The sequence below is a fragment of the Dermacentor variabilis genome, chromosome 8 (assembly GCF_050947875.1).
Source record: "Dermacentor variabilis isolate Ectoservices chromosome 8, ASM5094787v1, whole genome shotgun sequence".
NCBI lineage: Eukaryota > Metazoa > Arthropoda > Arachnida > Ixodida > Ixodidae > Dermacentor > Dermacentor variabilis.
This window is the reverse complement of record NC_134575.1, coordinates 70,628,574-70,654,180: the sequence shown is the minus strand read 5'-3', so window position 1 is coordinate 70,654,180 and position 25,607 is coordinate 70,628,574. Positions and strand designations below refer to the sequence as shown.

General features: G+C 44.3%; 1 protein-coding gene across 1 annotated transcript in view; it reads right to left on the bottom strand.

The window, feature by feature from the left end:
• Nucleotides 1–257: 257 nt before the first annotated feature.
• Nucleotides 258–25,607, bottom strand: part of LOC142591435 (uncharacterized) — a 246,894-nt gene continuing 221,544 nt past the window's right edge. The window contains exon 6 of the mRNA XM_075703762.1: nucleotides 258–392. The gene's annotated coding sequence lies outside the window, so the exon portion shown is untranslated. The remainder of the gene's footprint in view (nucleotides 393–25,607) is intronic.

Below are 25,607 nucleotides of genomic sequence, written 5' to 3'. Positions count from 1 at the left end.
CTTACCTCTGTGATAATTTTGCTTTTAGGGACAATTTCACATCAAATTCAATTTCCGAAACACAAGCTCAGCTAAAATTGCTATCTTTTTTATGGTTTTGCCAAGAACACCGGATTGACAATTAAATAAAACGAACTCAACGGTCGTTGTGCTGTTGACCAATATAGCATATTTGTTACAAAAATAAGATTGAGAGCAGTTGAGTATTTTACTATAAAAGGAATACCAGTATAATAATTGTAATTTATCTTTTCATACCTACCAGGCACTCAAGTGTCGGAGTACCATGAAGGTTCCTGTGGCTGGGTTGATATTCGCAGCATGCATTGCAATCGTGGCACATCCTGCCGCAGGCAAGGTTGTTGTCCCATTAGGAGAAGATCATGAATGCCCTGTAAGGTACCCCGATGGTAAGTCTGCCATTGTGCACACATGCTATTCGTTGATCTTACTGAGTTTCAATTATACCTCAAAAAGAATTTTTAGCACAATGTTACTAAGATGCCCACGCATGTTTAGCATATTTAGGCGTTTTCAGTAAACTGATATTAACGCACCAAGAGCCATTCATGCTACCATGAAGTTATCACCTATGACAAGTTTGTAACGAAAGCCGTTGAACTTATGCATGGCATGGGTACAGCCAAAGTGTAGTCGAAATATTGGGCCAAGCATACTAGCATGACGAATGAAAAACAATCCAGCAAATTTTCTGTGAAGTGAGGGCAAAAAGGAAAACAATAATTTAGAGAAAACAACAGCGTGTTGACTGTAGGAAATTGTGAAATTGAATGAACGTACTCGAGTACGAATTCTGTATTCACATCCTTCATTGTAGTACGTTACGAAGAGCGAGTCATCCTCTTGACAGTGGAATACCATAATACATTGCTCGCGGCAAGTGAAGATGGACAGGAGCGCTAACGTTCATGGACAAGCAGCAGATTTGACACCCTTAACTAATGTCCAGGAGACGCACATCGCTTATCTTTTCCCAATGCTCGCTTGCAACGCTCGTCTTCTCTCATAGCTTTTGTAACAGGATAGCTGCTCATTCGCTCAAATGTAAGTACTGCTAACTATTGGTGAGCCACAAATTACAATGCTGTGGTGGTGATGTTGACGGTTTTAAGTCAGGGAAATTCAGATACTAAACGGAGCACCTCCTGTGTGCAAGCTTCAGGTTGGCTGGAAATTGGGTTCAACTACTTTCAGAGCTTATGGGTATTGGCTAGCATGTTGGTGTTCTCCCCACTTGATAAAACTTGTAAACTGCAAGCGTATAGCAGTCTGTGTAAGTTCGAGTGGCCTTAGAGAATAGCTTCGACGGCGAAGGCAAGTAGGTAGGGATTTTGATATTATTTTTAAGACAAACTTTTAAAACATTTTCAGCTAGAACTGTAAGATGAATCCAAAATATTTCTGTTCACCACGGATGAAAAGACGCAACGTTCATTGCTCATGCCGCAGTTGGTTACTCAAAAGATCTCTTTCGAAACCGCAAAAAGCGATGCTTGTTTTAATGCTGCTGGTTTTTGCAGAAACGAAATTAAAATAATGATGTTTAGTCACCCTATATAGTGACGGCTACTGTCTTTTACATAACAGGAAGAACATAACAATATTGTGAGATAAGACAATGTCAAAAGTTAAAACAAAATTAAGAACCAAGTTTGCTCAAGAGAGCAGCTGAAGTTTGCATACAGTCCTGGACACACGGGAACATGAAAAAACATAGAAGGCAAAATGAAGTTCTACCACACATTGCACTGAGCCCCGACACATAGGTGTTTAATTGCCCGCTTTACATTAAAGTGTTCATCACTCATTAAACCATCTTATAATCACCGACAGCGATCTTAAAATGAAACGCATCTGTTTCCTTATGTTTTTGCTCGTGGAGAGAAGAGGAAGAGGCGCGCTGCTGCTTACACAGTCGTGCCTTGGCACTTTTCTGATTACACCTAAAAAAACTAAGCGAGTGATTTCACGTTCGTTGATGCTACGTGTACTGACACAGGGTAAAGGACACAGGAAAGGGTGGCTATAACAGGTCTAAAATAATTTGCGCCTTTTGGCAGATGGCGCAGACACGTGTAGATTTCTTTCAAATTTTATTTCTATCACAAAACAAAAGGAATCCGTATTTACTCACAAAAATGTTTTTTCTGATCCTTTATAAAAAGTCTGCACAACCTCCTTACCCTCGATTGCATACATTCAGTCATAGTCTTTGTACCGTGGTACACGGTAACATGCCAAAACAAGCTGTAACTAAAGACAACGTCTCTTTCATTCGACAAATACTTTTTTTTGCCCTTGTTAAATGTCGACACTAAATGAAATTATTGATGCATGAATTCGCCATCCAGTAGAAGGACCAACTGACGACAGCTACTGTGTAGGAACTTTAACTCACAATAATACAACTAACATATTTCTTGTAATGTGCACTAAGGACCTGGGCTAGCTGTCTTCCCCACGGCGTTCTTGTCAATATTGCCGTTATGTTAACGTTGAAGGAACCAAGTTTACTTTTTCATATGTACATGAAGAATTTTCTTCTGAAAGCAATGGTGTGATTCACTATAGTGTAATTATGGACGATTACACCGATGCTCTGTGATAGTATTTGTATACGGTTTCTTCTGAAATGTTCTGATAGAACGCTCATTTTCTATTTCATTTTAGGAGTAGGAAATTGCACTGCTTTCGGATATCCAATTCCGCCGGGAGAAAGCAAGGCCCTCCCATATCCCTGCGTCATGGTTGAATGCAGCTCAAGTGGACAGGATATTACAGTCCGAGGGTAAATATACGTTATATACGTGAATTTTTCTAATGACGCTTTATAGTACCTCTGCGCACTATGAACGTTCAAACATGAAAAAAGCGCGTTATTTAGGTGGATGTGCAAGTATTGCGGAGGCGACGTGAACGTTTTTACAAGCAAACTCGCATATATATTTTAAAACATGTATATGTGTATATTAATTTAGGATGGAACTCTAGAACGAAACCAGTAAAAATTATGTTGCAAAAGTCAACAAATACAATATCACGTATGCGCCAAGCAACACAATGTCTACATTTGGATAAGTTCGTTCGGAGTTTGTTACAAGAACAACGCAAAAGAACAAAGACAAAATACCAGCGACCACTTAGAAATGGCGCCACTTATGGAGTAATGGGTTTAAATGCGTACCATAGCACAAACATATGTGATGGGAAATCTTGAAAGGATTAGCATAACGGCTTGACAACAGCGGCGATTCCTTACGTACGAGTGGGCAGGTGTCCGTGTGGATTTAAAAAAATATAACGATCCCTGCCACTCATGCAAAACGAACGCCGAAGAGCAAAATCCGTCATGTAAGAAGAATGAGGCAAAAATTTTGAGAGCTTGAGGCTTCAGAGTTATCCACAAGCATCCATTGCACTGAGGATATTGAGAAGCCAAGGAAACTGGAAGGGTTATTACGCAGTTTTAGTTTGCCGTTGCTATGTACTCTGCGCAAAACATGACCATGGGTTATCGAAATGCACTAGCGTCTAACTTAGTGGACTTTCTCGCGTCCCAAGCAGGCACGCTAAATGTATGGGCGCTTACACGGAACGCGTTAGCGCTCGAATGACTCCGCTTTCGCGCCTCGTCATAAGCTGTCGCTCAAAGACGCCTTTGTCATCCAGAGGGCGTGGAGTTTGAGAGAAAAAGCGAGAGAGGCGGCACATATGTAGCCAGCACATGTGCAGCCAGACCATATGTAGGTCTACGGATATCTGTAGGATACGGATATATGTAGGTCTAAGATATACCGATATCTTGCTCTACGAAGAAACCGGTAAGAAACCATGCTCTAAAATAACACTTAAAGGCATACTGCAACTACCAATTGCGCTATGTATTCAGGGCTGGCTAATACATATGCACATTTCACGGGCTAAAGAAAAAGCGTGGCTCTGACTCCGGCTCGTCTTGTACAATCTCTTTCGTAGCAGCGTCCCCTTCTGCCAGCAAGACGAACGAATACGCACGCAGAATCAACAATCGTGTATTCGTGAGACCTCCACAATATGCATTAACCTACGCAAATAATAACTTCCGAGCATGTATCGCACCATGCACATAGAATTTTCTTGGCTTGTGCCAAAAAAGTGTAGATAATCTTTCGAGGTGGCTCAGTAGCCTTAACGTTGCGCAGCTGACATCAAAATCGCCAATTTATCCCTGTCGGGGCAGCTGAACGCTGATGATAGTGGAACGCATATATATATATATATATATATATATATATATATATATATATATATATATATATATATATATAAAGAAAAGCAAGAAAGAAAATAGCAGGGCTCAACGTTGCAGTTTCACTACAATTTGTTATTCGACATCTGTGTATAACTCTTTACGGTGATATTATTCTGCGCTTTTTCATGCAAATCTACTATCTCTGTCTCTTTAGAATATCACTTTTGGTGATTCCCAAAAACAACAATAACAAGGAAAAACAACACAATGGACAAGAAATTATTTGTCATTGCTGAGGCTGGTAGCTTTCTAGACGTATTCGCTCCAGGGTGTTTTCCAACCTAAGCTTCCAGACAAACCCTTTCTGACTTTGATGACAGTATATTCAGCGGCAGTTGCTTTCACGCATAGGTGCCACACAGGACCGCACTCATATACAGAGTTCATATATATATATATATATATATATTGGCTTATCCTATGACTAATAAAAATCGGGCCCTTCGGTAAACCCCCTTTTTCGTGTATATATATATATATATATATATATATATATATATATATATATATATTATATATATATACGCGAAAAAGGGGGTTATATATGGGGGGTTAAAAAAGGGGGTTATACAAGAAAAAGGGTATATGTATATATATATATATATATATATATATATATATATATATATATATATATATATATATTGTGAGAATTATTTTACCCCTTCACCTTCTTCACCTGTATATATTCGTCATCATGCCAGCGTTATCGTCTTTAGCACGCGACCTGCGAGATAATCCGTTGAGGCTGAAAAGCTGTCTCGCAAGGGGTGGAGGCTGCTTTCTATCCCTTGGTCCTCTACTCCTTCGAGTCTCCCTGGAACATCGTTGAGGCCGGCGCTTGCTCCGCCTTTCTGCCAGGAACAACAAGCAGTATCCATTATCTCCAGTGAAAGAAGCGCCTAATTCCAATAATAGGGCGATTAATTTTGTGTCTTCTTTCACGAGGCTTCGTGCGTCTGCAAGAAGCGCTTGTGGCCGAATAGCTGGCTGGTCCTGGATATAGCACATAGTAGTACAGGAGTGGCGTCGCATATGACGAGATGAAACGCGGGCCTCATCATGGAGGCAGTGGAATTTACGGTCGCCTGGATAATGTGGTCCGCGTAGTGTAGATTTCAGCGCCTTTCTAGTCTTCCGGGTCGGCGCGTAATCCATGTTCCCCAAAACGCGTTGTAGAAAGTGCACAGCCGAATAGAGTGGAACGACCACTTCACGTGGTATACAACATGAGCGTTGAAACTAAATATCATCTAGATGACTGTATCAGTTGAATAATGGACAACAAGTGTGTTTAAGTTATTCCTGCGGTCGGTATCACACAGCGCAACACGGGTTTATTAAATTCCAGGTTGTTAATGTCTTACTAAGTATGGCTTGCGACAATGTTACGGATAGTAAACTAATATATTATTCAGATATGTTGCGCGCAATCAGAGGAATTCAAGAAAGGTCAGTAATTATCAGCGAAACTTGGTTCCGGCGTAAAGCGTCGATTCCTTTCAACTACACCAATATTGCCGTTTCTTGGAAATATGGACCTTAAAACATATCACAAGCACGTTTTGACGCCACCTGTGAAATTCGAACCCCTCGGCATTCGTAAGATCCAGAAGCTGCATCTGAATAATGAATGAAGAATATGTAATGCGTGCAAATTGGGAGAAGAACGTTTTCTTAACTTAGTTCAAACGAATTTTGCGTATATGAAATGTGGATATCGTTTGACTGTTTCTAGAAAAAAAAAGGCGGTTGGTTAGATGACTTGTAAATGTCCTAAGAACACCACAATAGTAAGAAATGATATTGCGTCATGCCGAGAACACATAGCAATAGTAATGAAATAAGGATATAATCAATGACATGTGTAATGAGTCTGAAACAGTGTGCTATGTGATCCTATGTGTTTTTGCACCCGCTGCCCTGCGCCACCAAGTACCATCTAACAGCCACACCCTCTGCCAAATGGTGCGGATTGCCCAGAGTGCTCGGAGAGCCCCGGTTGTAAGTGGACCGAAGGTCGTAGGCCAGTTGGCTTTGGTGGTCCATGGTAAAACCGCAAGGGAGGTAGTGCAGGTAGGTGTGGGCTGGGGCTCTTTTCAGGTCAGAGAAGCGCAGAGCAAATCAGTTGTGAAGGAAAACGAGGCACTTGAGTGAAAATAGAAGGATGGCTCAAATTGTACAAATATCTGTAGCTCAAAAGAATGTAGCTCAAGAAGCAATGGAGGAAGAGATCAGTAACGTTGGCTGCCAAGTACAGTGTAATTGAATATGTATATAGACAACCAGGAGGCACCAAAAGATAGAGAGAAAAACAGGGACAGTGAATTGGATGCAAAAGTTAGAAACAACAAAGACCCTGGAAATTTAGAAAGGAATGAGAAGAAAGAAATTGGAAAGTAGAATACGTGCAATAACAAAAAGGTAATGTCTTGATATCTGAGGCTGGAGCTGGTTGCCAAAGACAAAAGCATACGGCAGCAAATATTCAGAACAAGACGAGGCATGCGTGTGCTGCAGCGGAAATCCGGAGAAAACTAATCGCATGCAGATGCAATGGCAAGGCATTCGCCGAGGCAGGCCGATGGGTAAATCTGCCTTCTAGAAGTGCTAGGACTGAAAGTAGACGGAAGGCATTAATCGGTCAGCAGTCAATATGAGGAAGGAAAAAAAATTAGGGGACACTTTGAGAGGAGCGCATTAGTTACAGGCACAGGTAACTATACAAGGCAGATATAGAGCTTTTAAAAAAGAAAGAAAAGACTAATGAGGGTTACACAAAATGCTAAACTGATAAGTATCCCCAGATTGTTTGATCAGTTCAAGCATGCTAGGTGACTATTTGTCGCTGCCGCATTTCCAAGGCAATGCGAATAAATCATCAGCTTTGCCTTCAAAAAAGTGCCCTAATGCGCGCCCACTGCCGAAGATTGAAGCAGGAAGGGTGCGCATCGAGGCATCCTAGAGTTCACGACGAAGAAGAGCTGGGTAGGAGAAACGTATTTGAGCGCGCATGCGCGTGGACGCGGCTCGTGACAGAGAGCGTTTTACGAGGGTTGAGGGTCTCTTAACCGACATATGTTGCCTTGTGGTAAACAACAACCGGTGCTGAAGGGAAGAACCGCAGGCGGGCCGAGGTTGCGTACGCTGGACGGGTGGATGAGACTGCCGACGCGCGGGAAGCTCGTGGGGCTGCAGTGCGCGAAAGCTACGACAACAATACGGCCGAAGCTTGCGAGCCCCGTTTCGCCAAAATGCATGATTAGTGCAGAGCCCGCCAGCAGTGGCAGGGCGTCCAGGAGCATTTGTAGGCTCTGAAGCGAAACAGTGTTTCAACACAAACACGTGGGCGCTGATAATTCTTAAGAACATGAGTGTTTCCTGCGTTCCAAGACGACAAAGGCAGTAGTAGCGCACAATACCTAGTACGAAGACGCAGTAGGGCGCAATATAGGCTGCGATTACGGTACAAAAAAGTGAATAATAGCCAGGTAAAATAGAAAAAACAGAGCCATATAATCAACATTTATTCATCGAATCATTTGGACGACCATGTAGGTGGACATTCTTTTCTTTGGCCCGTACAATTGTTCGGTGGTGGTGGTGGTAACAACCTTATTGACAATCAGGCAAATTCGCAGCCTGGGCCTAGGCAGCCACCGAGGAGGTCCGGAGATCCTATCTCCTCGCCTCCTCACTGTCTTGCTGGATGGCCCATAGTTGATTTTGAAGTTTTGAGCTGCGCAACGCGGCCGTCCATCGCGCCGCAGCTTCATCTGGGGAAACTGCATTTTCTCTGCATATAACGTCACATTTCCAGAGAATGTGTCTAAGAGATGTGTGAGCCCCGTCGCATAGCTTGTAGTTATCGTCTTAGTCCGGATACATCCTCCTGAGATGGACGGGGTTGGGGAAGGTCTCGGTTTGTAACTGCCTCCAGTTTACCGCTTGGGCCCTGTCGAGCCTGGGGTTAGGGGGTGGATAAAGACGCCTAGAATTTGATAAAATTTTGTAATATTAAAGTACCTGGTCATTCTCTCCCTCTCTGTCCATGCCTCCGTTTGATTTGCAACACCATGAGAGGATCCTTCTACGCGGACGCGGAATGTGAGATCTCGCGCTACGTGGTGGACCTACTCGTAGAGGTTGGGTACGGGGGTGTCAGGGGACGTGTGAGCCGGAAACCATATAATGTGTCGTTCTTCCATCTCCTCGTAGGTGACACAGTTCGCGTTGGCTTTGTGTATAGCCTCTGCCCTCGGCGAAATTCTGCGTTGCACCTAGCTTCCGACCGCCGTCTGCGAGTCACTGAGCACGTATCTGAGACGGGGGTTAACAATGGCTAGGGCTATCGCCACCCCTTCCGTTACCTTGATATTTTGGCCACGTATACTTCAAGAACTCGCCAATTGTTTGTCGGTATTGAGGATGGCCACTGCGGCACGTCCACCCTCGTATTCTGCAGCGTCTACGAACAGCGCTTCCTTGTCCCTAACGAAGGCTTGGAGTAAAGCCTTCGCTCTACTCTCTCTTCGACCCTCATTGAATTCGGGGCTCATGTTCTTGGGTAGATTAGCCACCTGCCGCTTTTTCCTCATCGCGCTTGGAAGGGATGTCTTGGCGCCGTGCTGTTCCGGATAACTTATCCCGAGTTTGACCAGGATGTGCCTGCTCGTTCATGTCTTCGCTAGTCTCTAGAGTTGCGAGATTTGGTGTGCCTCAATTAACAATTCGAGCATGTTGTGGACGCCCAGCTGTAGCACAAGTTCCGTGCTTGTACTGTCTTGAATGCCGAATGCCATCTTGCATTTTCTTCTAAGGAGGGTGTTCAGTTTGGCATATTCGGCCGCGTACCAGTTGTCGTAGGCGACCACATAGGTAATGTGGCTAATAATGAAGGAGTGTATGAGTCTGACGACGAGGGCCTCCCTCATACCCTGATGTCTGTTGGTGATTCTTCTGATGAGCCTCATCGTGTTCGTGATCTTAGCCTCCAAATGCCTGACCACTTCTCCGTTGCCGCCGTTCGATTCTATTTTGAGTTCGAGCACCCTAATCTGCTTGCTGAGTGAACATTCTCTCAGGAACGGAGGAAGCCTCAAAGCAGTGAAGAACAAACTAGGAAAAGGCAAGAATCAGATGTATGCTTTAAGAGACAAAGCCGGCAATATCATTACTAATATGGATGAGATCGTTCAAGGGACTGAGGAGTTCTATAGAGATTTATACAGTACCAGTGGCACCCACGTCGATAATTGAAGAGAGAATAGTCTAGAGGAATTTGAAATCCCACAAGTAACGCCGGAAGAAGTAAAGAAAGCCTTGGGAGCAAAGTGGGAAGGCAGCCGGGGAGGATCTGGTTACAGCAAATTTGTCAAAGCATGGTCGGCAGATTGTTCTAGAAAAACTGGCCACCCTGTATACTCAATGCCCCATGACTTAACATGACTCATAACATAACCCTAATCGATAAGGAAGGGGACGCCAAAGGCTTGAAAAATCATAGACTGATCAGGTTACTGTCTGTTGCCTACAAAGTATTTACTAAGGTCATTGCAAATAGAATCAGGAACACCTTAGACTTCCGTCAATAAAAGGACCAGTCAGGATTCCGTAAAAGCTACTCAACAATAGACCATTTTCACAGTATCAATCAGATGATAGAGAAATGTGCGGAATATAACCAACCCTTATAGAGAGAGAGAGAGAGAGAGAGAGAGAGAGAGAGAGAGAGAGAGAAAGGCAAAGGAAAGACAGGGAGGTTAACCAGAGTATCTCCGGTTGGCTACCCTGTACTGGGGGACCCTTATATATTGGTTTCATTAATTACGACAAGGCGTTTGATTCAGTCGTATCCTCAGCATTCATGGAGGCATTACGGAATCAGGGTGTAGACGAGCCGTATGCAAACATACTGAGAGATATCTATTGCGGCCCCACAGCTAGCGTAGTCCTCCATAAAGAAATCAACAAAATCCAAAATAAAGAAAGGCGTCAGGCAGGGAGATACGATCTCTCCAATGCTATTCACAGCGTGTTACAGGAGGTATTCAGCGACCTTGATTGGGAAGAATTAGGAATAAGATTTAATGGAGAATACCTCAGTAAATTGCGATTCGCTGATGATATTGCCTTGCTTAGTAACTCAGGGGACCAGTAGCAATGCATGCTCACTGACCTGGAGAGGCAAAGCAGAAGAGTGGGTCTAAAAATTAATCTGCAGAAAACTAAAGCAATGCTTAACAGTCTCGGAAGAGAACAGCAATTTACAATAGGCAGCGAGGCACCGGAAGTCGTAAGGGAATACATCTACTTAGGGCAGGTAGTGACGGCGGATCCGGATCATGAGACGGAAATAATCAGAAGAATAAGAATGGGCTGGGGTGCGTTTGGCAGGCATGCTCAGATCATGAACAGCAGGTTGCCATTATCCCTCAAGAGAAAAGTATATAATAGCTGTGTCTTAGCAGTACTCACGTATGGGGCGGAAACCTGGAGGCTTACGAAAAAGGTTCTGCCTAAATTGAGGACGACGCAGCGAGCTATGGAAAGAAGAATGATAGGCGTAACGTTAAGGGATAAGAAAAGAGCAGATTGGGTGACGGAACAAACGCGAGTTAATGACATCTTAGTTGAAATCAAGAAAAACAAATGGGCGGGGGCAGGACATGTAATGAGGAGGGAAGATAACCCATGGTCAATGAGGGTTATTAGATACGCGATGGTCATTAACCCACGTACGGCCTCACGCGGTCTGCCAATTAGCCATGCAGACGCGCCATACTTGGCTCGGTTTCAACGTGCCGTACGAGATAGATTGTCCACGCCAGCCGATATATCGCAACATGAAAGCACACGTAGACCTGCACTGAAACTTAGCATTAGAGAGTGTGGTAATCATCTGCGAATATGTTGCACTGTATAAATCACCTGCATTGCAGTGCATTTAGGCTTTCTTCGTAATAAGGACATTATGGAAAGACACCTAGAAGTTTGCCGAGGGGATAATACACTCGTACGTGCACCTACAGACGTCCTCACAGATGCTATCACAACATAGCCTTCCTGACGATCACGTACAATTTTCTACGTTTAAATAGGCGCCAGGGTCTCGTAACTGATGATTACTGTGATTTAGAGAGGTAGCTTCAAGAATGAATGCGCTGTGAAAGATATTATTTTTGTTTTAATCGTTTGCACCATATATGTAGATCACTGTTAGCATTGATTAGCACAAAAATATTAAAACTTCAGCAGAGCTTATAAACCAGCAAGCAATAGATTTGATTTTGTGATTTCACGGAGAAACTGGCGTATACAATGCGCGCGGAGAATTAAGATACAACGGGGAAAAGAGCGGAACCCATTGGAATAAGGACGACGCTCGCAGCAAATGTATACCATGTTTTTTTATCTCAGTGTAGCTTTTAAATTATGGAAGAATGCTCAATCAGGGGTAGACTTGTAAATGATGTTCTGCATGCCGCTAAGTTGCATACATCCGCTGTGACTATTTTTTGTAGTGGCAGTGCATAGACATAATTCTAATTTTTCTCATGCAGGTGCCCGAAAACACCAGAAACTTGCCCAAACCCACGGTTTCCACCGGCAGCTGACGCACCATGGCCGCACTGCTGTAAACTGTGCAAGCCAGCTAAGGCTGCGTCTAAACGTACTACAAAATCTTAATCAGGTGAAGAATAGCAAACCAAAGATTGCGGCTGGTTTGCTGTCCGCTTTACCCGCTCTACCTTTCTCTTTCTCCCTAAATTTACACTTAATAAACCAGATTTTCTACAGTATGGAAGGAAGGCGGAGGGACAACTTTTTCGAATTCTATAATGAATAAATTTTTCTGCATTCTATTGAATGATGGCTACTTTTTGAAGGTTTGAAGGTTTTATTGAAAAATATTTGAATACAGGAAAGTAGGTGGTAAATATTAGTACATAAGAACGCCCCAGATTGAAGTGTTCAAGCACACGATTTCAGGTTCGGGTCAAGTGTGATTCAATTGATATTTTTGTCTTTTAATCAAAAATAGGCTTGTAATAGAGAATGCAAGGGCCATATTTCTCATATAAATTAAATACAAGCAAAATTTTAAAACGCGGCTTTGCCTGCAACACATAATTTCGCATTTGGGTTATTGGAATAACCTGTGTGGGAGAAAATGAAATCTATACATTGTTCTGAGATATAGTCATGCATTCATTCTAGGGTGAAGGGACAGCCCAGCAAGGTAAAAGAAAATAAACAGCTATCCTTCATGAAGGACAGAAAACGTCTGATCGGCTACTCCTAAAATGAACGGGAAATGAGCATTCTGATCGCACGCTGCAGAGAAAGCTGCAAAAAGATATTGTCCCACAGCAAAAAGGTACTCACCTGTTACTGCGCAGTTCCTCATACTGGCATACATAGGAGAACTGTTTACGCATATATACAAAACTACATTCGGTTGCTTCAATGGTAAAATACCAGAAGTTTTAATAACAAAGTTCAGTACAACACTGCTTCCACAAGTCATTCATGCTCATTGCAAAACAAAAGTGATTTATGCATATACTTATTGCAAAACCCAATATCGTGCGTCCAGTGCCATGCAAAAGTATGGACCCAGTGTCGCGGGCTGGGCAGGCGCGGTATTCTAGGAGGCGCTGGGTAGCGGTGCGAAAAACAACTCCAGAGCGTGAATCGTGTGGTGTCTGGCTACCGTATATATATGTTTTGAATACCGAAAGCAACAGCCAACGTTTAAGTGCATTAGAAAAAAAAAGAAAAAAAGCAAATATAGAAACGTTTTGAACAGGATTTTATCGTCTCGCCTACAGACCTCAAACCCGGTATTTTCCCACTACGCCACGATAGCCCTTTTCTTTATTTGTTGCCGGTTTGGTGAAAAAACAAGAGAGAAGAATGTACGTGAAATGTTTAAAACGGCAGCCACCGCCATTGGGTGGAGCGCCCATTAAAAATGCTTCCAGTTGACAAGTTCATCCATCGTACTGATCCATTCCTGAGGATCACTTTGAGTCTTGAGTGCATCTCTAACACATAATATTGTCTCAGTAAAGTAGTCTCCCCAGGGCGAGCATCTCTATCAGCATTGCGGACTTGCATACGCACTTTCCATACACTGTGCAGGCCCTGTAACGTGACCAAATCCAGGCGTATGCTTCCAAAGTTTGGGACAAGTAAAAACCGGATGCCTCAGTGTCACAACGGGAGGTCATTTTTTAAGTTTTTTCGAGGATGTCCCACAGGTATATGGGATCCCAGCATTCGAGGAAGATACGGTCAATGGTCTCTGGCTTTTTGCACAAGAGACAGTCAACAGACAGCGGAACAAATAAGCCTTATTCCTCCAGCTAGGGCTTAACTAGCAACGTATTTCTGTGAAGTTGAAAAATTTTTTTGCCTCAGGAACGAATTGGCATCTTTTTAAATCTATTCAGAACGCCACTTCCTGTTCCTGCGCCATATATGGACCGGTACAAAGGCACTGGTAGCATCGCATCACATATATATTTATACAGTTTTCTTCTTTGCACTCTAGAGATAAGTACTCCAAAGAAAAATGAGCTTTCGAAAGCTCGAAAGCTGAAACAACCTCACGTAAGAAACCGCGAACACTTGTGCATCTTACATCATTAGTCGACACAACAAAATCAGGTAGAACTACACTTACCCTTACTTGTACTACAGTTCGCATAACGGAATCACTTTGATCGCGTAACAAAAGAAACCTAGACACCACTTATCAGAGAAACAAATCCTTACTCTATCACCTTACTTACTCAGACCTTACTATCACAAAGCTAAACGAATTCGACCGGCGTGTTCGCTGCCAAGTAGATGCCTACTCAAAGACTCAAAAACTCGGTGGAGCTTCTGCACACTACGTTTCTTCATGCCTAAAATTTTACGAACGTTCCAAATTTTCGAAGCAATAAACAAATCGTACATCTTCGACCCAGCGAACGTTGATTGTTCACGTCCGCCCAAGGTAAACATTTTTTCTAAAGCAGTTTCTCTATTCCAGCACCCAGTAGCATCTTTGTACTGATCCAGAGGTAGGCCTAGGTATTTTACTGGCGCGTCATTGCACTGTATGTTTTCAAACAAAAGTGGTTTGGTTTCCCAGACCACGTGCCAAAAAACATAAGCGTTTGTCTTTCTTAACTGCGCTTCTAAACGTTCGACAAACTTTGTTAACAATGTCAACTATTTCAGTGACATCCTCCCGCTGTCTAAAGAAAACAGCTACGTAGTCTGCGTACGCTAAGATTTTAATTTCTCTTGACACTAGGCTAAATCCCCTGACATGCAGACTCTGAACAACCTTTAAACAAAAGGGTTCTAAATATATAGGGAACTGCAAATGGAGATAGCGGGCAACCTTGCCGTAGTGCTGTCAGAACGTGAAACGGTGTTGTAACACGCTTAATTACGACGCCACTCGTGGAATGGTCTGCATATGCCATTTTAACGCCTTCTAATGCTACCGAGCCAAGTTTAATGTCGGCTCGGTAGCATTAGAAGGTGCTAAAATGGCACGGAACAGAATTTCATGTACCAACCGGTGAAAGACGTTCTCCAAATCCAGCATCATAGCGACACTCTCTCCCCATGCGTCGCAGCACTCTAAGGCACTTCTGGCTGCATGAATGCTTGTGAAAATTGATCGGCCTTTATTCGCACACGTCTGATGCGGTCTCACGATTTGTTTCGTCTCTCTTTGTAATTTTCTCACTAAAACTTCGTGGAAGTTTTGTAATTACGATAGTCGGACTGTTGGTCGATACGACGTTACCGACAGCTGTTTAACAGGATCTTCTGTTTCGGGCATAAGACAACATGCGTTATCCTAAAGGACGGGGGAAGACGCTTTCCATCGTATACCTGCTCGATTAGGCAGTGCAGAGCGACTGCTAGATCTTCCTTCAACGTTGTTAAAAAGCTGCTCCTATTCCATCTGACCCAGGCATATTGGCCATTCCGAATGCACCGATCGCTCTCCCTATTTCTCACAAAGTAATAGGCGCTTCCAGTAAATGAGTGGCTTCATGCTCTAGCTTCGGCATAAGAAGAAGGAATTCACCGTCAAATCCTTCATCCGCCAATGGTTTCCGTCCGAGTTCTTTCTGGTAATACTCTACAAAAGCCTGTTGAATTAAATCGGAGTCACTGTTTAGTGCATTCCCATACCTTATCTGCTTAATTTCGTTTTTTTTGTTGCGTATCTGTTCTCATCTGAGATCGATTGTTTCGTTGGTGTTTCGCACATAGAAGTCTCTCAGGGCGTGGGCGTGCAATGGCTCCTATGTACTTCTGTTTGGTGATTACTTCTAATTGAGTCATTTCACGCCAACTGTCCCAACCGTGGCGCTTGAGAAGAATTATTTCTCTACAAAATACTCTATTATTGCAGAGGGACGGCTTGAGCTCAATAGAGCTCAAGCAGTCCCTCTGGGATTGTTATAGACAAGAACTCCTCCGAGTCCAAACTTTACTAACCAGCTATATCCATAAAGAGCGGCACCAATCAATTGCGAGAAGCACAATTGCACCATTACTCTGGATTATATACTTTGGCAGTGCCCTGTGTCTTTCACAGACTGTGACAAGGAAAGAGACTGGTGGCGACGAGTCCTTCAAAGTAAAGTTCATTTAGATAATGTGCAGGCTATCCAGAAGGCCCACGATATGGCGGTAAGGTTTATTTATTTATTTATTTTATTTATTAGATACTGCCAACTGCCTCTTGGCAGTCCAGGAAGGAGTGAGTGTATACAAAGTCGGCACTGCAAGTCGAAATAACAAAAACATGGGTTACAAGGAACCATAAAAAAATGCTTAAATATACAGACTATTGCATCGGGAAAGGCAGCATGTACAAATTTACATAAATAGGAAAATGGTGATTCTAAAACGAGCACGCTTCATTGCAAAGATTGTACGGCAGACACAAATGATTCAACCGAGGGCATACAAGCGACTTCTTGCGGTAGAGCATTCCACTCTGCTATAGTTCGAGGAAAAAACGAGAAGCGATAAGCAGTAGTTTTAGTCGGTGGCATCACAATCGTTTTGCTGTGCTTGCGTCTGGTTTCTCTTGTTTTATTAAAATTGATGTATATGTCGGGATCCATTTTTGTTTGTTTATTAACGATATTAAACAAAATTTGTAGGCTATGCAGTCTACGCCGAAATTCTAGCGATGGGAGGCCAGACCGTGTTCTGAGATCAGTGATCGAGACTCGTCTATTATAAATATTATAAATAAATCTAAGGGCTTTCTTTTGCACGCTTTCAATGTTGTTGACACCGGTCTTTGTGTGGGGTTAAACCTTACTGTCCCGACATGACAGTCGCCTGTGTCAACCTAAACATTGATCCCCAGCAGGGCAACTTGCACATTTGCCCAAAATATTTTGAACGGAAAAAATTGTTAGGCCACGTGAGCGTTATATAAATTGCACGATATGATGGAAAAGGACGTGCAAAAATAAATTCGCCAGAAATGAACCGTTTTCATCATTATTTCAAATTTGTGATTGTGCGTTGGCTGAACATTGTCCTTTCACTATAAAACCATTTCTTCAAATAACTTTATGTTTTTTACTCCTTGGCACCGATGTGAAAATGCGCAAATTCTCGCCTTTTAATGAAATTTTTCACGAGAAACGGTCAGGAGAGAAAACGTTGAATTACTTTTATAGAAGTATCCCAAGACGTACTCTCTTCTAATGCTTTATTTTCGCCTATGTTCTGCTCACGGGTTCCGAAACAAAACCCTGACTTTGGCAAAAACGCTATTTTCGCCCATGTTTATATGTCAGTGCCAGACTAAGGTGGCCCATGAATAAGTAAGCAGAAAATCAGATTTCATTGAGATTCACGAGATTCACGATTCATGAGATTAAAAAAGCACCAAAGGGACGTCTCCAACAAGAAAGGAGCCTCGAACACCCTTGACAAACACGCCGATAATCGCAGTCACCGCATCGATTAGAAAAAGCTCCTATAATAGCTAAAGAAAAGAATCCTATGACGCCACTCTTGTTAGAATCTTTATTTATTCAAACTACGGACAACAGTATCAACAGGACTGATGGAAATCTGCCTGCAAAGTACGCCCATTGTCTACGTCACACTTTAGCATAAAAACGACTTGTGGCTCTTGCCCGCTTTTTGTGTGATAAAGGAACCCCTACGGGTCCCAAAATGTCTCTGCGCTATTTTCACCTTGACTTGGTCAGTGACTGCAATTTCTTCATCATAATTTACATTTTCATAGAGAAAAAAATATTTGAATTTGAGTTCCGCCATTGCATTAATTTGGTTCGCGCTTCTTCACTTGATAGCATGTGGATGGAAATACAAACCGGCGTGTTCGACATGGTGGCCTGTGTGGTGAGGAATAAAAGCCGAATCACTAGGAGTTCGTCACAGTTTGAATCTTGAAAATACGCTTCGTTAACGTGGATCGACATTCCGCACTTCCGTGCTACAGGAAGCATACATATGCGGCCGCCTGCGCGTTAAGCGGTTGAGCGGGCCACAAATCACTTTTGTGAACGTGAACTGGTTGTACAACGTTAACGACACACGTTCAGTCGTCGTAAAACCAGTGACCGCAGACTGACACTTTTATAAAAGTAGTCTAAGAAAATTAAAGTGATTTGTGGCCCGCTCTACCACTTAACACATAGGCGGCCGCATATGCATACTTCCAGTAGCATGGAAGTGCGCAAGGAAGTGGCTTTTATTTCTCATCACACCGGCCATGGTGCGCACCGCCCAGGTTTGTATTGCCCACCAACATGTTAACAGGTGAAGTGGAAGCGTGAACCAAGGTGATGCAATGGTGAGACTCAAATTCAAAATTGTTTTCTCGATCAAAACGCAAATTACTTTGATTGAAGTTTCCGTGGCGAAAGTTGTTGTCCTTGTCAATGATATCAGCTTGTATGCTTATCTTTTCATGGAACACTTTGCTGTGTTACTAACGTCCAAACTAAAATGACGTTTTTTTCCAAATTCAGCCTTATATATAGGAGCACTTGAGCAGCTCATAGGAGAAAATGAAATTTTAGAAGAAGCATAATGCCGTAAAAATAATTCAACGTTTTCATCCCTGGCTGTATACTGTGAAAAATTTGGCAAGAACATTACAATTTGCGCGTTTGAGCTCAATGCTAAGGAGTAAAAAGACGAAGTTAGATTGTGAAGCTGCTTTATAATGAAAGAACAACGTTCAGACAACGCAAAACGCTAAATTTTGAAATAACGTGCCAAACGGCAGATTTTTAGCGGCGAAATATGTTTTTTGCAACTGGTTTTCCATCATTTCGTAAAATTGAAATGGCGTTCAGGTGGCCAAAAATTTTTTCGCTCAAAATATTGGCACGGAAATGAGAGTTGCCAAAAGGGATAGGAAATTGTATTTACAAAATATATGCTGCGAGAATCGGCTGCAGGCTGTATGGTAGAACAACAACACGAGCGTTACCGTGATCGTCGTCTTCATGCACCGTCGTTCTGGCGCATTCTTCCATGCTCGGCAGGAGGGAAGCCGCAGGTCCTAGTTGTTTCGGTCGATTAGGACACACAAGCGGTTCTTGAGTTTAACATCGTGTAACATAAAGATAGTATTCAGACCAATTCTTCTTGTTGGCAGGCTTGGCAGGATAACCGGGTGTTTTTCCCGCGAATCAGCAAAAAGCCTGTCCTCGAGGCCATCAACGGCCACCGACACCGCTACAACGGAGCAAGTGGTTACACGTTCGCTCGCTTCGGCGTCCGTAAGTCACGCTACACCACGCTAGCAGACGGCAAGGTGTGGATAGTTTGCCATGACAAGATGGCGGCGCTGTTTTGTTACACAGCTATGGATGGATCTCGCACAGACATCGTAGATACGCTATCGCCCCACAAATAAAACATTTGTTTGTATTAAAAAGTATACTTGGAAGTGCCACAACACCAATTTTCGTTTGTGTCTGGTATTTTAACTTCGAAAAAAAATCCTTAATGAACCGCCAACCCGGAACGCTAAACGGGCTCTTACTGTTGATTTTGATAGCCGTTTCTTGTCTTTCGTGCAAGGGATACGCAAAATTTTCTTAGTTTAATGATGCGGTTCAATCGACACGTCCGTGTAGTCACACGTCTTTGTCAGAGGTGCGTACCGTAGCCTTCATCGACAGCACATATGCGTGTGTTTATAACGCGTCACATCGGCGCTCATCGCTAATTCTGGTAACACTGTACAGATGAAAAATTCTTCCTTCATGTACACCTATGCGAAAGTGGAAATACAGTGATTTATACAGTGAATTCGTGCGCCCGGACGGACCGATAGCGTGTATATGGACAGGGCGGATACGCTAGGCCTAGGCTTCTTTGGTAGGAACGGATCTTGGCGCGGGTACCTGGCGAATGCTAAAATATGTGTATTTGATCCTCAGAAACATTTTTCTATAGTATTTTAGTATACGAGGGAAAGTGGAAGCGCACGACTCGCCGCAGCTTTGTTATCGGTGAGAAAATATAAATACGTGGTAGACTTTGAACTCGGGGTCAATTCAAACGACTCCACAACACTGCGACAACGGCGACAACTTACAGTGACCGGCTACGTACGAATTAATAAACAACGGGGGGTCGTCTGGGTTTGCGCGGTTTAGTTCAAGAATGCTGCTATCCGCCGAGTCAAAAAGGAAAATGCAATACATGAAGTGGATCCTCCGTGTCATATACGCATGCACAAACAGGGCAGCTCGTGCACCTTTATTCCAATCTGTGACACGAAATAAAGTCATACGATCCCAAGATATAGCGTCACTTAGCACGAGATACTATTATCTAGCAATGAAATTGTGTTAAGCATTTACTATTCAACAGCGCCTATACGTCTTACCTACTAGAACCAGTGTGAAACAAACGCATGCAAACAGCACACTTTTATTGCAAGGCAGCGAACTGCCGCGTAAACCAGCACATGTGCAGCACAAGCCAGTGCGCCCCAGCGTCATGACAGTGAAACCAGTATCGCGTCCTGGGTGACTCAGCTCTTATCCAGAGTTCTTACTGGTGTCCCAGGGATTCTTAGAGAGCGCTAGTGTCCCCATGGCTATGAAGTGTCAGAAAATATGCTTGTTTCACACTGGAAGGTTCTGGAAGACGCTGGTGTTTGCAATTGGGATTGCCTTTGTTGCAACAACTGAACAGGTGCTGGCATCACTTTGTGCACCTGCTAGAGGGCAAACTCATCCCACCAGTGTTTTGACTATCGCTGACGTGCTAAGACTAAGATAGAAAACATATCTGCAGAAACGAAGAGACGTTCGCCTAAGTTAAAGCTCATTCTGACATCTTACTGTGTACCGAGATAGAGGGATGATGACGGAGAAGATGCGAACGTGGATAGCGGCAGTGCGCAGACTGCTATTTACCACGCAGGCCACGATGGCGGAAGCCAATGGAGTGTTTTAGATTTTGTGAAAACTTATGATAACTTGAAGATTATTGGGTTACACGAGCGGTGTATGGCAGTAACAAAGCTGGTGGCAACATCTTGGGACGCTTTGTGCAAGTTCCTTGCGTTTGAAAGCATTTTATGTCGTGTTAATTCTCTCGCCAAAGGAAGATTATAAAATCAATGTGTCTACCTTTACGTGGTAAACCAGCACTTACCCCATCAGTTAAGTACAGCATAATAGGTCAGTTCTAAATAAGCTTCGTGTGCTCAATGCTAAAGTATGCATCACGAGATGTTACTACTAGCATTGTTCATCGTAAACATCTCGATAGCACGTTGTTACCCAAACACTAATACGTTCACGGACGAGCTACAACTCCCTTATACGAACGCCGACTTCTCCCCACACCCAGATGGTGTCAAGCAACGAACATCGTCTTCGTTAAAGACTAAAGTCTTTATTTACGTCCTATAACCAACAGCTGCATCAGCAATGAACATTGCGTATTTTCATACGCCAACACAAGACGGGAACATTTCTTTTCTTGGCGGATGACACTTGTAGTTTACAAGTGTCATCAAGCGGAGAGTGCACAAGCGGAATAGCCAATTGCACAAGCTTTATAAGTGACTGGTTTTTCGGACGTACCTGAAGGTTCTACACACAGTGATGCTCCGTTTAATATCTCAAGTTCCCTGGTGTAGAAACGTCAGCATACCCTCCACTATCAACAACAGGTATTTCATGTTACAGTGGCGTAGCCATGGGGTAAAGTTGACCGGGATTCAGCCTCTCCCCTTCCCCGGCGAAAATTTTCAGGCTAGTGCCCGGCTTCCATTCATGCCTGGTACGTCGCTTATGAACAAACGCGCATATACTTCGAACGCCAGCCCCGGACAAGTACGGGATGGTACACACCTTCAGGCATACCAAGGGCCTGCTCAAGGTAAAATACTTCGGAGAAGAGGTTTATTGGGCGTGGGCCATCAATTCAGAAAGTCCGCATGGAAGAACACTGGTTCAGGCGATCATTGTCTCGGGCACTGCGCTGGAGATCCTGGTTGCTGTCCTCGGCTGTCCTCCTCTTCTTCATTACAGTAACTCCCGCGTTTATAAACATGAGCCACACTAGCGATATAAGAAGCGGGCACAAAAGGGTCGAATTAGGACTTGAGGTGGTCTACGTGAATGCTATCGCGTGGCAGAGATTGGCAGGCGGCGTAAGAGGGTCGATAACGTAGTTAAACCGAGCTGTGGGCTTGAGCACGCGGCAGGACCCGTCATACTTGGGGAGCACTTTGGAAGACATACCACGAGCTTGGAGTGGTACGTACAAGCATATGAGTGTTCCGGGAAGGAATGTAGTGTGGGGAAGGTGGTTGTCCCGGATCTTTTGTTGGTGCTGCTGGTGAGTCGTACTGAGACGCCTGGCCGGCTGACAACGTTCTTCGGCATATCGGGCAGCTTCGGAAATATGTGCATACTCGCAGATATCAGGTTTGTAGGGCAGTAAGGTGTCTATGGCATGGCCCGGTTGGCGACCATACAATATGAAGAATGGAGGGAAATCGACTTTTACTTTGGTAGCGGTGTTGTAGGCTTAAGTAGCAAAGGGGAGAACCAGGTTCCAGTTTGTCTGAATGGACGGAAAATAGGTCGCAAGCATGTCTCATAAAGTCCGATTAAACCGTTCAGTGAGGCCGTTTGTCTGAGGATGCTGGACCGGGCTGGTGCGATCGGCAATAGGGCACTCATGAAGCAGCACTTCAACCGCGTCAAAAAAGAAGACATAGCCGCGGTCACTTAGGAGTTCGCATGGTGGTCCATGACGAAGAATAAATTTGTTAAGAAGGAAGGATGCGACGTCCTGTGCTGTGGCGGTGGGTAGAGCGGTAGTGTCGGCGCACTGTGTGAGGTGGTCGACGGTGACAACCATTAGTGCAGTAGTGAATGGCAGGGGTCCATACAGATCAATGCTTACGCAATTGAACGGACGGACAGGGCACGAAAGCAGTGGTAAAGAACCAGTCGTATGATGAGTGATGTTTTTTCGTCGCTGAGATTCAGGGTAGGTATAAATAAACTGGCTAATGAAGGTGTACATACCACACCAGTAATATCGATGCCGAAGGCTTTCGTAAGTCTTGAAGACACCGGCATTTCGGGTGTGAGTAAAAAGCTGCGCAGATTTTAGAGCGCATCATTCGCGGTATGACTAGAAGCCCCTTCCTGCCTTCTGGCTTTAGTTCCCCAGGCACAGGATGCCGTCATGAATTGCGAAGTTCGAAGCTTGTCGACGCAACGTCTGTGATATTGGAACTGTGAATTCTTCAGAGACAACGTCAAGGACTGAAGTGATGCAGAGTTTGTGGTGCGGCGCTGAGTACACGGTGGCGATGTCTAGAGAATACTGCATGTGTTGCACAATTTAGAGGGACGTAGACTCTGCAGGGAGAGGTGACCAGCAGAGTGCGTTAGCATCTGCCTTCTTGCGGCCGGAACGGTGTACAAGGCGGATGTTGTAGCGCTGAATGCGAAAACACCAACGCGCTATGTGGCCTGCTGGGTTGTTCGATGAAGACGACCAAGACAGCGCATGGTGCTTTGTGAGAACGTCTAAGGCACGGCCATATAAGTATGGAAAATACTTGATGAGCACCCAAACTATGCCCAAGCTTTGTTTCTTGGTAGCTCGTTACTTTGTGATATTATGACAGTACGACCGGCATACGCAACGACATATTCGTCGACGCCAGGGTACTGTAGTGCAAGTATTGCACCAAGATCGACACTGATTGCGTCTGTCTGCGCTTCGGTTGCAGCAGTGGGGTCGCAATGGGGAAATATAGGGGACAAGTTAGGCTGGGAATGCAGAACGCGTGGTCGCACTGAGAAGACCACTACGATATATCACTTGCGCTGCTAAAGAGCTGTGTCAGAGGCGACACGATAGATGCCACATTATGAACAAACCGGCGGAAGTGGGAGGAGAGCTGTACGAAGCTCCCTTACTCTCACGGTTATCGGTTTGGGAAATTAGGAAGCATCGTTCCAGCGCCCAATTGAACAAGGACGAGAAGAGAAAGACAACACGAACGCCGGCGTTCGTGTTGTCTTTCTCTTCTCTTCCTTGTTCAATTGTGCGCTGGAACGATGTTTCATAATGCTAATCATAACCAACTAGCCCAGCTGTCCATACTTAGCGGTTTGTGAAAGCCGGCGACTGCAGGGAGTTTAGCTGGGTCAACAAGTATAGCGTCCTTGGACAGAACGTGGGCGAGAATTGCCAGCTGCCGCACAGCGATGCGGCACTATTTGGGATTGAGTCGGAACAGAGAATACTTTAGGCATACCAGGACGTGTTTGAGGTGCTCAAGGCGTGTTTAGAAATCTTGAGCAAAGAAGTAAATATTGTTCAAGTAGCATCGGCATATGCGCCGCTTTAAGCTAAGCAGCACCGAGTCTATTACGCGCTCGAAGGTGGCAGGCGCATTACAAATACCAAAAAGCATGAAATTGAATTCATATAACCCGTTAGGTGCAATAAAGGCGGCCTTGGGTCGATCGAGGCCGTCCACGCGTACCTGCCAGTACGACGAGGCCAGATTTAAAGATGCAAAGTACTCGGCGCTTTGAAAGCAATCAAGGGCACCATTGATCCGCTGCAAAGAACACACGTCTTTTCGACTGATCCTTCTATGGTGCCGGTAATCCAGCAGAAGCAGATGTAACGATACTTTTCTTTACAACAACCACTGAAGAGGCCCACAAACTAGGCGACGGTCGGATTATGCCACGTCGTAGCATGTCATCAACTTGCTCAGTAATAATTCGGCGTTCTATGGCGGAAATATGATAGGGTCCTTGACGCAGCGGTCAATTCGAGCCACTGTCGATGTGGTGACGAACAGTTGAAGTGCGGCCAAGTGCATACCGGGAAAGAATTGTGCAACTGGCACAGCAGATTAAGAAATTCAGAACGTTGAAGAGGGGAGAGTACGTCAGCGATACATGAATTGAACAGTTTGTTAGTGGAGAAGTCAGGAAAGTTCAAAGCACTCAGCGCATCGAAGTGGCCTGTAGGCGACTCATTCCGCATGATTAATCGGCTGCATGCATCCAAATACAAGTACCTTGACTGGAAAAACAAGCGGATTCATGATGAACTAGGAAGCTGGAGCTGGTGGGAACAGTGAAGGTGGCGGGAGGCCACAGAAGAGCTTTCCGGGTTAGAAAAAAGGTTCGACGGCTTAAACATTACCACTTAGTCGGAATCGTTGCTGCATAATCATCATCATCGTCATCATCATCATCGTCATCATCATCATCATCATCATCATCATCATCAGCCTGGTTACGCCCACTGCAGGGCAAAGGACGCTCCCATACTTCTCCAACTACCCCGTTCATGTACTAATTCTGGCCATATCGTCTCTGCAAATTTCCTAATTTCATCCGCCTACCTAACTTTCTGCCGCCCTCTGCTATGCTTCCCTTTTCTTGTAATCCAGTCCATAACCTTTAATGACCATCAGTTATCTTCCCTCCTCATTGCATGTGCTGCCCATGGATGGATGGATGGATGAAAAACTTTATTAGGGTCCTTTAAGGCGCGCACTAGCGCGCAGCGGGCCGCTCCCACGTCGGGACAGAGAGGCCGAGTATCTCCGCCGTGTCGCGGGCCCGTTGGACAGCCCATAACTGTTCTTCGAGGGTGGGGCTGTGTAGGACCGCATCCCAACGTGAAGAAGTGTTGTTTTTATCGCTGTGTAGCGCGGGACATCGCCAGAGCATGTGAGGTAAAT